Below are 11,990 nucleotides of genomic sequence, written 5' to 3' on the forward strand. Positions count from 1 at the left end.
AGCTCTGAAACTGACAGCATGTACAAAGCTGTAGGAAAACTGCAGAAACCTGACATTGCATGCAAAATCCAATGACTGGAGGCTGCATGCTCCCCAGAGGAAGAAAAATAAAAAATCCCCCCCCCCCCACCCCACCTTTAAAAACACTTGTGCAATTATAATTGCAGAAGGAGGAAGCACTGGCCAGGTGGTAAGTAGTTAGAGATATTAAACCACCCAGTTGAGTCAATCACGGAGTACACAGCTTCTTTAGCTTTAATCCTTGCCTTCATTCTAGTTTAAAGTAGTTGTAAACCCTTACATACTGTATATCTAGTAGCTGACCTCAGGTGATACAGAGATTATTAAGCAAATCCTCCTACATAAGTTGTGCCCATTTTTCTGCACCATTTCAAAGTACACAATTTTTACAGCTCGTCTGAGCTTTAAGAACGCAGGGGGTGGGGAGCTGATGTCACAATGTCTAGCCCAGTAAGGAGTGTAGATAGACAGAGCTTCCAAGAGGGAAGGGACACACCCCCTCTACACAGGAACAGAGCTGAGGCCGTCAATCACAGGTGGTGCGCTTGAGTTGCCAAACCACACATTTTTACTCTTAAAGCAGTTCTTCACCCTAAAGGGGAAGTTCTGCTAATCTGATCCCTCCCCCCTCCGTTGCCACAATCGGCACCTTTCAGGGGGGAGGGGGGTGCAGTTACCTGGATAATCTAGGCATCTGCACCCACTTCCGGGCAGACCGTTGCAGACCCCCGCCCCCCCTGTTGTGTTCTGGGAAACACAGTTCCCAGAGACACAGCGGGGGACCATAAGAGACGCGCAGCACAACTCGCGCATGCACAGTAGGGAACCAGGCAGTGAAGCTGTAATGCTTCACTTCCCGATTGCCTGACAGAGGATGGCGGCGGGGGCAGCAGCGAGACGAGCGATCGCCCGTCATCTGCCGCCGACATCGCTGGACCCTGGGACAGTTAAGTGTGATTTTATTAAAAGTCAGCAGCTGCAATATTAGTAGCTGCTGGCTTTTAATATTTTTTTTTTTTGTTTTTGGTGCAGAACCGCTTTAAGCCCCATACACGATCCAAAATTAGTAAGTGAATTTTTGTACGATGCCCAAGCTTCCGATAATCTTACTGTTAGTGTGGTCCTGTAGATTCTGACTTTTTTGGGATGAAAAAATAAATAAAAATATCATGATGTGCAGGCTATATAATTGGTTGTACGTGAATTCAACGTCCAATTTTTGTTAATTAGTACAGTTTTCATCCAGAATAAAAAAAAATGAATACTATTCAAAACATTACATCACTTCTGAAGTTGTATTCGGTCATACGATAATTTTTGTATGGCGAGTAACCTCTTCACTCTCGACATGAGACTAGCATGAAAAAAAACAAAAACACAACAGTCGGTTGCCTGAAAAAACTGATCGAGTGTACAAGGCGTGTCAGGAAAACTCCCTAGAAGTAACTTACGCAGATCGAGGAATGAGGCAGCAGCCAATAATCACATTTAATGCTCTGGATTCAGGCTAGTACACACTATAGAGCAGGAGTCAAAATGGCAGACCATTGTCCAGATGGGGACTGAGCTACCGTCCCTTCTGGACCACTGTGCAGTCGAACCATTTAGGAGCCACTCCTCCTCCTCCCCCCACACACAGTTACAGAGTTACAGGAGAGCAAAGAGCAGGAGGCATGACAATCCTGAATAAGGGTGGGGGGCGCAGCAGCACTGGATGGCAGGTGGGAGCAGAAGCTGCCAGAGTTAACTGTTTAAGTTAACCAGCAGGTGATTGGTTGCTAGGACACAGGGTGGTCCTAGCAACCGATCACCAACTTAATATGAAAAGTTATCCCTGTGCCTCTCATCTTCAATCCTTAACTGTCCAGCCTAAAAGAAAATCATGGCTGTGCAGGATTGGGGGGGGGGGGGGGGGGGTATTGTGATGTGAAGGGGCGGAGAACAGTGCTGTGAATAAAGGGGGTGTGATGGAAATGATGCAAGAGTGAGTTTGTGATATGAGAAGGCTGTGATGTGAAGGATCCGAATCATTACACAAAAATGTGATTAGGACCTCTGCTGGATGAAAATATTACTGATTGGACCTCCATGAATCTTTATTCAATACCCCTGCTTTAGAGGGATATGCTTTGGTCATATTTAATGTCTGAGGTTTACAACCACATTAGAAACAAATAAATACAATTTTGAAAGCCTGAGGGTTTAATACTAAGATTTTACAGCTTTTGCAGCATAACAAAATGGAAGGTGGCAAAAACAGCAGAAGATGAAAGGTGAGGCACTTGAGCACGTTCAGATACACTTTAAAGTAGACCCTACAGCTGCCTCACCCAATTTATAAAAATAAAAGTGGTGCACCGAAATAATTTTACTGCTGAAACCAAAAATTCAGGATGCACTTGGCCAAAACTGAAATAGTATTTTATTTTTTATACGTCAGTATCTCACAAAGGCGAGTACACCTCTCACATTTTATCCTACAGCTGCCTCACCCAATTTATAAAAATAAAAGCTCTATAATGCAAGTGCAAAAACACAGCTGTGGGGAAATTTGTTCGTATTATCGCACAGCAATCTAACCTCTGGTGTCTAGGCTAGAGTAAAATTAGCCCAATTTTTTACATTGTGAAAGATAATGTTACATGGAGTAAATGGTTACACAACATATCACGCTTCAAAATTGCGCCTCCTAGTGGAACGGCGACAAACTTTTACCCTTAAAAATCTCCACAGGCGATGGTTAAAAAAAAAATAAAAAAAAATTCTACAGGTTTCGTGTTACAGAGGAGAGCTAGGGCTAGAATTATTGCTCTCGTGCTACTGATCATGGCGATACCTCACACGTGTGGTTTGAACACTGTTTTCATATGCGGGCGCTACTCACGTATGCATTTGCTTCTGCCTGAGAGCTCGGCGGGATGGGGCACGTTTTAAAAGAAAAAAAAAAAAGTATTTATTTTACCGTTTATTTTTACACTGTTTAAAAAAATAGTCACTTTTATTCCTATTACAGAGAACGTAAACATGCCTTGTAAAAGAAAAAAGCATGACAGGTCCTCTTAAATATGAGATCTGGGGTCAAAAAGTCCTCATATTTAGACTAAAATGCAATAATAAAAAAAAAAAAATATATATATAATAAGACATAGGTCATAAAAAATAGTCCCTTTAATAGCTGTGGGCAGAATTTACATTGCTACCGCCCAGAAATTATATGGAGACGGGTGGGGGCCATCTTCCCCTCACTCGTCTCCATGCACAGCTGACGACAGGACATGATCGCGTCTGCCGACAGCTCCGGTAAGCAGCGGAAAGCACCGGATCACGGCGGGAGGGGGGCCCCCTCTCCCGCCACCGATAAAAGTGATCTTGCAGCGAATCCACCACAGACACTACTTTTATCTTGTAGCGCACCGCCCGCTGAAGAAGGGGATACCGGGGGATATCCTCCTTCAAACAGCTGGCGTAAAACTGCAGCGGGCGGTCCGTAAGTGCTTAAAGCATGACGTGTTAGGTAGCCATTTACTCGGCGTAACATCTTTCACATTTCACAAAAGAATTAGGCTAACTACTGTTTTGTTTTAATCCATGAAAGTGCATTTCTTCAAAAAACTAAAAAATTGCAGTGTGATGTAAAACATTGCAATGGTGGCCATTTTCTTCTCTAGGGTCTCTGTTAAAAAAATTAAGGCTAAGAAATTTTATAGCAAAAAAATAAGATTATAACTTGTAAGCAACAAGTGTCAAAAAAAGGCTTAGGCATGAAGGGGTTAAACTATTGAAATTGACACTAAAGGAAATGCTTATTGTCTGGAAAAAACACACAAAAAACAACACACCTCTATACATTTTCATTTGCCTATGTATTTTTCATTAAACCATTTCTAATTGTTTTTCTGACCCCTTGTAACCACGTCTGAGCACCCAAACATCTCCTGCCCCCCACCCCCTTTGTTTACAAGTAGTACACACTAGCTGCAACACACACTACACATCCCATAGTCCTTAGTTCTTTTCGGGGGGGGAGTGTCTCAGTTCCTACATACAGTGGGGCTATGGAGAATAAAGTAAGCCACCCTCTAACAGAAAGAAGGGGTAATAAACAATAAAAAAAGAATCTGGAGGAGGCTGAGAAAGCAATAGAAAGTAATGCAAGATCAGGATACATACTTGCATAGATGGTTTCCTAAACCAGAGTTTAGTGTCACACAATGACACATCATTCCAGTCTATGCACCACCACACATTGCGACACTCAGCGGTAAGCTGCACACAGCAACCTACTGTTATCCCAATGCAGTGTTGTCTTCTGTGTGCTCTGCTCATACCACAAGTGTTTTCTATGCAGATCAACACTGCTCATCAGAAAAGGTGTGACCAATCCCTGAATCCCACTGGCAAAAAAGGTGCATCCCAGTTCACACATATTCCTGGAGAACCCATGAATAATAGTACACACATTATGTACACGCAACCCTGCAGAGCGCAAACAAGGTGTTGTTCTTCTAGGTGTGCTGTAGTGTCACTCGTTCTCAACTCACATGCAATGGCATTAAATTTAAAGGAATACTAAAAGGTTTTCGCACAATTTACATAGTTTGGGCCAAGTTGGCCTAAAACGAACGATGTCCCTCGCTTAGCCGGGGGGCAGATGTGCTGTAAAAACTGTATATAGCTGAGGCCACATACAGCACACCGCACAAGCCCAGACTTTGTCTCATACCCGGAACACAGGAAAGTCTACAGCAGCGGCACTCGGCCATTTAGGCCCCTTTCACACTGGGCCCGTGCGGGCGCTGGCGGTAAAACGGCACTATTTTTAGCGGTGGTATTCTGCCGCTAGCGGGGCAGTTTAACCCCCCTGCCACCATCCACAAAATGGTTAAAACCACCGCAAAGTGCAGCTGCGCTTTGCCATCGGTATAGCCGGGCTGCCCCATTAATTTCAATGGGCAGGAGCAGTATACACACCGCTCCAAAGATGCCGCTAGCAGGACTTTTTTTATCGTCCTGCCAGCACACCACTCCAGTGCTGCAGCGCCTGCAAAGCGTGAAAGGGGTTTAAGAGAAACCAATGTATTCTAGCAATGAAATAAAACCATTTCTCTGATTGGCTGAGTCAGAGGGGTGACATTAGCCCACCTCTCCGACTATCAGTGAATACAAAGCTTCCCCTGATTGGTTGCATGCCGCTGTAGATTCTACTCATTCTTACTGAGTTCTGGGTACGAGACAGGAAGTCTTGGCTTGCACCCGCAGCTATATACACTTTATTTGCACATCCAGTTGTTTCACAGGTTAGTGAGGGGCAGTTTGAAATGGGCCAGTCAGACCCAACACATACTATGTAAATTGTGTGCAAGGCCGGAGTTCTTCTTTCATTCTGAACTCCAGGTATGTATTTTATTGCAGTTACATTGGTCCAGCTTTGACTAATGTAAGGCCGGCCATACATGGTGTGAATTTTCTGCAACCACAGCCAGTGTTGACAGAAATTAGCAATTCTCTTCTCCTGGCAGGGGCAGCCATTTCCACCGGGAGAAGACAGTAATTATCGCAAGCGAATCTGGCAGGCTGGTTGTACCAAAGTTACTCGATCAACATGGTCCATTCAGCCTGCCCATTAACAGTTCCTAATCTCAGCCTGTTCCTGCTGAACCAGCCAAGATTCAATCCATGTATGGCCGGCCTAAGTATACATAATCCATACCTGTGGAAGGGGGATAATCATTGTAGTAGCTGCCACTACTAGTGATGCTCGCTGTTTTCTGGGTCGAGTGGCTGCTGGGGGGGGGGGGTCACTTACTTGGCTCGGGCACCATTAAAGGTGGGGTTGTAAAGTCTAAACATTTACCTTAAAACCCCCCCCCCCCCCCCCCCACAACAGAATGCCTTGCATTCTCTCAATGTATGCAAGGCATTCTCTGACGGAGTGGAGATTGTCACATTACGTCCCTGCCTCTTCACCTGATCCAATCCGAGAAAGCTTTGCATTCCTGGTGGGAGGAGAATGAATAGCACAAACACCTAGCAAGCAACCTCCCTTGCTCATTAGAGGGAGCTCGGCATAGGACCTAGAAGACAACATGGACTGCTATAGTGATCCTTGGCTTTCCAAGTGGTCACAGGTATGGCATGTATACTTAGACTGGGCCACTGTAACCATGCATTTTGCTGAGATGCAATTTGGTTCATGCACTTCATTGGTGCAATTATGATGTGGTGGGCATCCTGTTCAAATAAATGGCTACCCTACTTTAACAAATTGACAAGTATAAAAAAAAAATAAAACACAGTCTCATGTCAGTGTGTGCGCCTTGCAGTTCTTTGCATAATTTAAGCCACATGCCACTTTTGAAAATCATTACTGCAGCTTAAAGCGGGAGTCCACCGGGACTCCGCGTTTTTTTTTTTTTTAAAAGCCAGCAGCTACAAATACTGCAGCTGCTGACTTTTAAAATAGTGACACTTACCTGTCCAGCGCGCCCGCGATGTCGGCACCCGAAGCCGATCGCTAGGTCGTCTGTCGGGTCCTGCCGCCGCCATCTTGGGTATGGGAATCAGGAAATGGAGCCTTTCGGCTTCATTTCCCGGTTCCCTACTGCGCATGCGCGAGCCGCGCGGCGCAATCCGGACGGTCCCCGCTGCCTCTGGGAACTGTGTGTTTCCCAGCAGGCAGCGGGGCACTTGCACAAAGGGGCGGGCAGTTGCAGAAAGGGGCGTAATCTACGCCCCTTTCCGCAGACAGCTATCCCGGAAGTGGGTGCAGTTACCTGGATTATCCAGGTAACTGCACCCCCCTCCCCCCTGAAAGGTGCCAATTGTGGCGCCGGAGGGGGGGGGGGGGATTCCGATGAGTGGAGGTCCATTTTAGGGTGGACCTCCGCTTTAATGTGAGCCATTCAAGTGGGTCAGCATTGAGGGTTAAAGTGGGCCATGGGGAAGCTACATATTGCCACCTCCACCTGTCAAATGCCCTCTGAAAAGCAATCCATCCACATCACTTTTCTGAGGGGTGGCAGTAAAGCAACATATGAACAACCCCTATGGGTAACCAAACACATTACAACCGACTTTAGGTTTACCAGTACTATGCAATAAAAGGACCTTGACAAATCTCTCCAATCGGTTTGTAGTCATTTAGGCAGACCCTTGAACCACATAGTTGCTGGAAGATCTCACGTTCCTTTCACACTCATATGGGGTGGATCCCGCTCCAATCAGCAGGGGATCTGGGAGCCGAGCAAGATTATGCCATATCTGTGCCCACCCTGTTGATCTCCATGGTCTGCCAGGAGTAAACGGACTCTGTTTACATTAGGCTACCTCCGATCCAGTCTGCCAAAACAGAAGAGTCCTTCCCATTTTTTTCTTTTAGCAGATCTGATTGGACCCAGAGGTAGGCGGGTGTTAAACACAAGTCTATGTATAGCCATGAATTAGAGCAGAGGTAGGGTGCTACTACCCAATATGATCAGAAGCTTGTTTAGAGCTAGCTGGGTGCGGAGAGGCAGTCGCAATCATGAGAAAAGATGGCCCCTAACTCCTTGCGTGCCCTTTAAAAAATATTCAAAATGTGTTGATTCTCCATAAAAGACAGACAGCAAATGTAAACGCGTTTCACCCTTGGAGGCCTAATGAACAAGGTCCACAAGGCTGAAAACGCGTTTACATTTGCCGTCTGTCTTTTATGGAGAATCAACACATTATGAAGATTTTAAAGAGCAAGCAAGGCATTGCGAGCCATCTTCTCTACGTATAGCCACCTGTCCATGGTGCTGCGGGGAACTAATCAGATTCGCCCGAACAGATAGGTGCACCTGACTGGATCAGCCCTGGGAAAGAGGCCTAAAGGATCGTACGATTAGATTGTAATGTGTGTGGTGAGCTTAGATCAGCCGAATTGTCTACATGACAACCGATGAGCCAAGGCCACCGCAAGCTTTGCCTTGCTAAGCACTAACGTCCAGTAATGAGGAACTACGTTACACAATCACATTGCTTGGGAAATTTCAGATGCATGACCAGCAATAAAGTATAGTGAATGGAATTTGGGGGGGGGGGGGGGGGGGCTAATAGATACCAGAGCCAGACCAGTGCACAGCACCCACAGAGGACTCAGACGAGTGCATGGCACCATACCGGACCAAGTACCAGACACAGGACTAGTAAAAGGGGCCCACATACACCAGTCTATAGAACTTAGACTAGGGTATGGGGTCCCATACCAGTCTGCTGAGCCTAGACTGTTGTACGAGGCCCATACGGAACCTATACCAGTCTCCAGAACATAGACTAAAGGTACGGGGCCCATACAGAGCCAAGACTAGTGTACAGGGCTCATACCAGCCTAGGTCCTGTATACCAGTCTACTGAGCCTAACCTGGGGTATGGGGCCCATACAGACCCAAGACTAGCATTCAGGGCAGATAAAAGCTTAGGTCGTATACAGCCATCTATGAAACCCTGATTAGGGTACAGGGGCCCATATCAGTGTATGAAACCATGACTGGTGTACAGGGGCCCATATCAGTGTATGAAACCATGACTGGTGTACAGGGGCCCATATCAGTCTATGAAACCTGCATTGGGCACATAACAGTCTAGGTCTTGGATACAGAACCTAGACTAGCATACAGTGCCCACACAAGTCTAGGTCATGTATCCCAGTCTACTGAGCCTAGACTGGGTAATGGGGACCATACCAGGTTAGGTCCTGTACAGTCATCTATGGAACCTAGACTGGTGTATAAAGCTTGTATACCAGTCTACTGAGCCTAGACTATCATATGAAGCGAACACAGAACACATACCTTTGTAAATTGTGTATCCCAGTCTGCAGAACCTAGACTGAGGTACAGGGCCCATGCCAGTCTAGGGCACGTATACCAGACTACTGAACCTAGACTGCCATATGGGGCCCATACCAGACTAGATCCTGTACACCTGTCTACTGAGCCTAGACTACTGTACGGGGCCCATACCAGTTTAGATCATGTATACCAGTCCAGGGAACCAAGACTGGAGTAAGGTTGACCATACTAGTTTAGGTTCCGTACAATCATCTATGGAAACTAGACTGGTGTACAGGGCCCATACCAGTCTGCAGAACACAGACTAAGGTAAAGGGTCCATACAGAGCCAAGACTAGTATACAGGGCCCATTCCAGTCTACTGAGCCTAAACTGGGGTATAGGGCCCATACAGAACCAATACTAAGGTACGGGCCCATACCAGCTTAGGTCCTGTAGATGGAACCTAGACAAGGGTACGGGGTCCATACCAGTCCTGTATACCAGTCTATGGAACGAGGCCCATGCCAGCCTAGGTCCTGTACACCATTCTAGGGAACCTAGATGAGGTTACAGGGCCCATGCCAGCCTAAGTCCTGTATACCATTCTAGGGAACCTAGACGAGGTTACAGGGCCCATGCCAGCCTAGGTCCTGTATACCATTCTAGGGAACTTAGACGAGGTTACGGGGCCCATGCCAGCCTAGGTCCTGTATACCATTCTTGGGAACCTAGACGAGGTTACGGGGCCCATGCCAGCCTAGGTCCTGTATACCATTCCTGGGAACCTAGACGAGGTTACAGGGCCCATGCCAGCCTAGGTCCTGTATACCATTCTAGGGAACCTAGACGAGGTTACGGGGCCCATGCCAGCCTAGGTCCTGTATACCATTCTTGGGAACCTAGACGAGGTTACGGGGCCCATGCCAGCCTAGGTCCTGTATACCAGGCTATGGAACCTAAACAAGAGTACGGGGCCCATGCCAGCCTAGGTCCTGTATACCAGGCTATGGAACCTAGACGAGGGTACGGGGCCCATGCCAGCCTAGGTCCTGTATACCAGGCTATGGAACCTAGACGAGGGTACGGGGCCCATGCCAGCCTAGGTCCTGTATACCAGGCTATGGAACCTAGACGAGGGTACGGGGCCCATGCCGGCCTAGGTCCTGTATACCAGGCTATGGAACCTAGACGAGGGTACGGGGCCCATGCCAGCCTAGGTCCTGTATACCAGGCTATGGAACCTAGACGAGGGTACGGGGCCCATGCCAGCCTAGGTCCTGTATACCAGGCTATGGAACCTAGACGAGGGTACGGGGCCCATGCCAGTCTTAATTCCATATAGTGGTATTTGGAACCTAGATTAGCATAGGGTGCCCCACACACCAATGTACAGAACCCAGACCAGTGTATGGGGCCCATTCAGAACATTTTACATAATAAACAATTTCAATGCCTCTAGACACACATATAATAATAAAACCCAATAATAACCCCACAAAGAGATGTATAACAGGGCCCTGCCCCCTCCTCCCCCCTGATCTCTGGATCTCAGCCCCGATGAGCGGATCGTACATTGGGAATAGCCGGACACTGCTGATCCCGCCAAGTTTCAGGCCCAGCCACCCCCCTCCTCCTCCTCCAGTAGAAGATGGAGCCGCCGGCGGGCCCCGGGTTTCCCTCCCACTCCCCCCGGACACACGGACAGGACAAGTGGCGGGAAAAGAAGAGAGCGGTGACCTGAATGTCTCATCCTTATGTGCGCGCGGAGGTGAGAGGCTGCTGCTGCCGCTGGCTGGCAATCAATGGAGAGAAGACAGGCACACGGGCAGGCGAAGCTCCTCCCCCTCCGTCCGGCCGTGCACGCCCCACGGAGGCTCCGGACACGCCCACCCTCTCTCGGCTGCCCGCGGGAAAAATCCAAACCGCTGATTGGTTGGCGGGTGGGTGAGAGACGGCCGCGCGGCCAGAGTGATTTTCAAAACGTAACGTTTGGAGAGAGTGACGTCGCTGGGGGTGGGGGGGGCCGTTGGGTGGCGCCAGTGAGCTGGGAGGGCAAGGCGGGCAGCTGGTGTGTGCCCCGTGCCCGCTACTTTGACGTGTTTAATAAACAAGCAGTGCGCGTTCCTGTGTGCCTCACCCGGCGGGCACTTCATGTATAAAGTTACACCTTACCAGTCCATATTGTACTAAAAAAATTCACCTTCCAGTATTTCTGTCATTGTGTCAGTTGTGGAAGCAGAGGTCTCCTGTATAAGGTCGCTTCATACATAAACATTCCCAGGACCGCGGGCAGAAACGCAGCTAAACGCGCATCGCGCCCCCCTTATTTCTCCCAAATGCAAGAAGCAGTCCTGCATTTTGTTGCTCGAAAAATGCATCAAAAAGTGAAACGCCAAACACGCAGTACTTCAAAAAAAGGTGCATGGGCTACTTTGACATGTTTATCACACGTAAGAGAAGCCCCATCAGGTGAAACGCACAAAAAACAAAACAAAAAAAAGCCTCACGTCACATAGGAGAGAATGTAGTCCAAAGGCCCTACGTGCCTCCTTACTCCCTCCCTCCCTCCCTCTTTTTTTTTGTTTGTTTTTGTTTTTTTTCTTTAACCCATTGGCACCAGCCACACGCAAATATGCAGCTTCTCAGCGGGTGAGCCTTGGCTCCGAGCGGCCGTATATATGTGTGTGAATTGGTGGTATACAGCTGTGCCGGAAGTTACCGGCGGCTAACGGAAAGCTCACAATCACTGCTTGCGTTCGGGAGCTTTTAGATCGATTGGCAGTCACATGATCGTAAACCTCAGGCATCCTAAAACCCCTTAACCTTTTCAATGCTGGACATGTCTACCACCTTCCTGCCCAGGCCCATTTTCAGCTTTCAGCGCTGTCACACTTTGAATGACAATTGCGTGGTCATGCAACACTACCCAAATTACATTTTTATTATTTTCTTCACACCTCTGCGGTGTTTATTTTTTGCTTTAAAAAAAATAAAAAAAATACCGAAAAAATGTGAAAAAAAAATGTTTTTCTTATGCCACTTACACATAATCGGACTTCCCGGCAAGCTTGGTCCAGCGGACCGGAATCCGTCAGACAATTCGATCGTGTGTGGGCTTCAGCAGACTTTTTTTTCCCCCAAATGTCCAACAGACCTAGAAATAAAATATGTTTC

The 11,990-nt window shown here is 47.5% G+C and overlaps 1 protein-coding gene across 1 annotated transcript in view; it reads right to left on the bottom strand.

The window, feature by feature from the left end:
- NSD2 (nuclear receptor binding SET domain protein 2) overlaps positions 1 to 10,690 on the bottom strand; it is a 99,233-nt gene extending 88,543 nt beyond the window's left edge. Inside the window, 1 exon segment of the mRNA XM_077477923.1 lies at positions 10,554 to 10,690. The gene's annotated coding sequence lies outside the window, so the exon portion shown is untranslated.
- Positions 10,691 to 11,990: the final 1,300 nt, after the last annotated feature.

Source organism: Lithobates pipiens, unplaced genomic scaffold, assembly GCF_037356315.1.
Source record: "Lithobates pipiens isolate NorthernLeopardFrog02 unplaced genomic scaffold, aLitPip1_a1.2 Scaffold_13, whole genome shotgun sequence".
Taxonomy (NCBI): domain Eukaryota; kingdom Metazoa; phylum Chordata; class Amphibia; order Anura; family Ranidae; genus Lithobates; species Lithobates pipiens.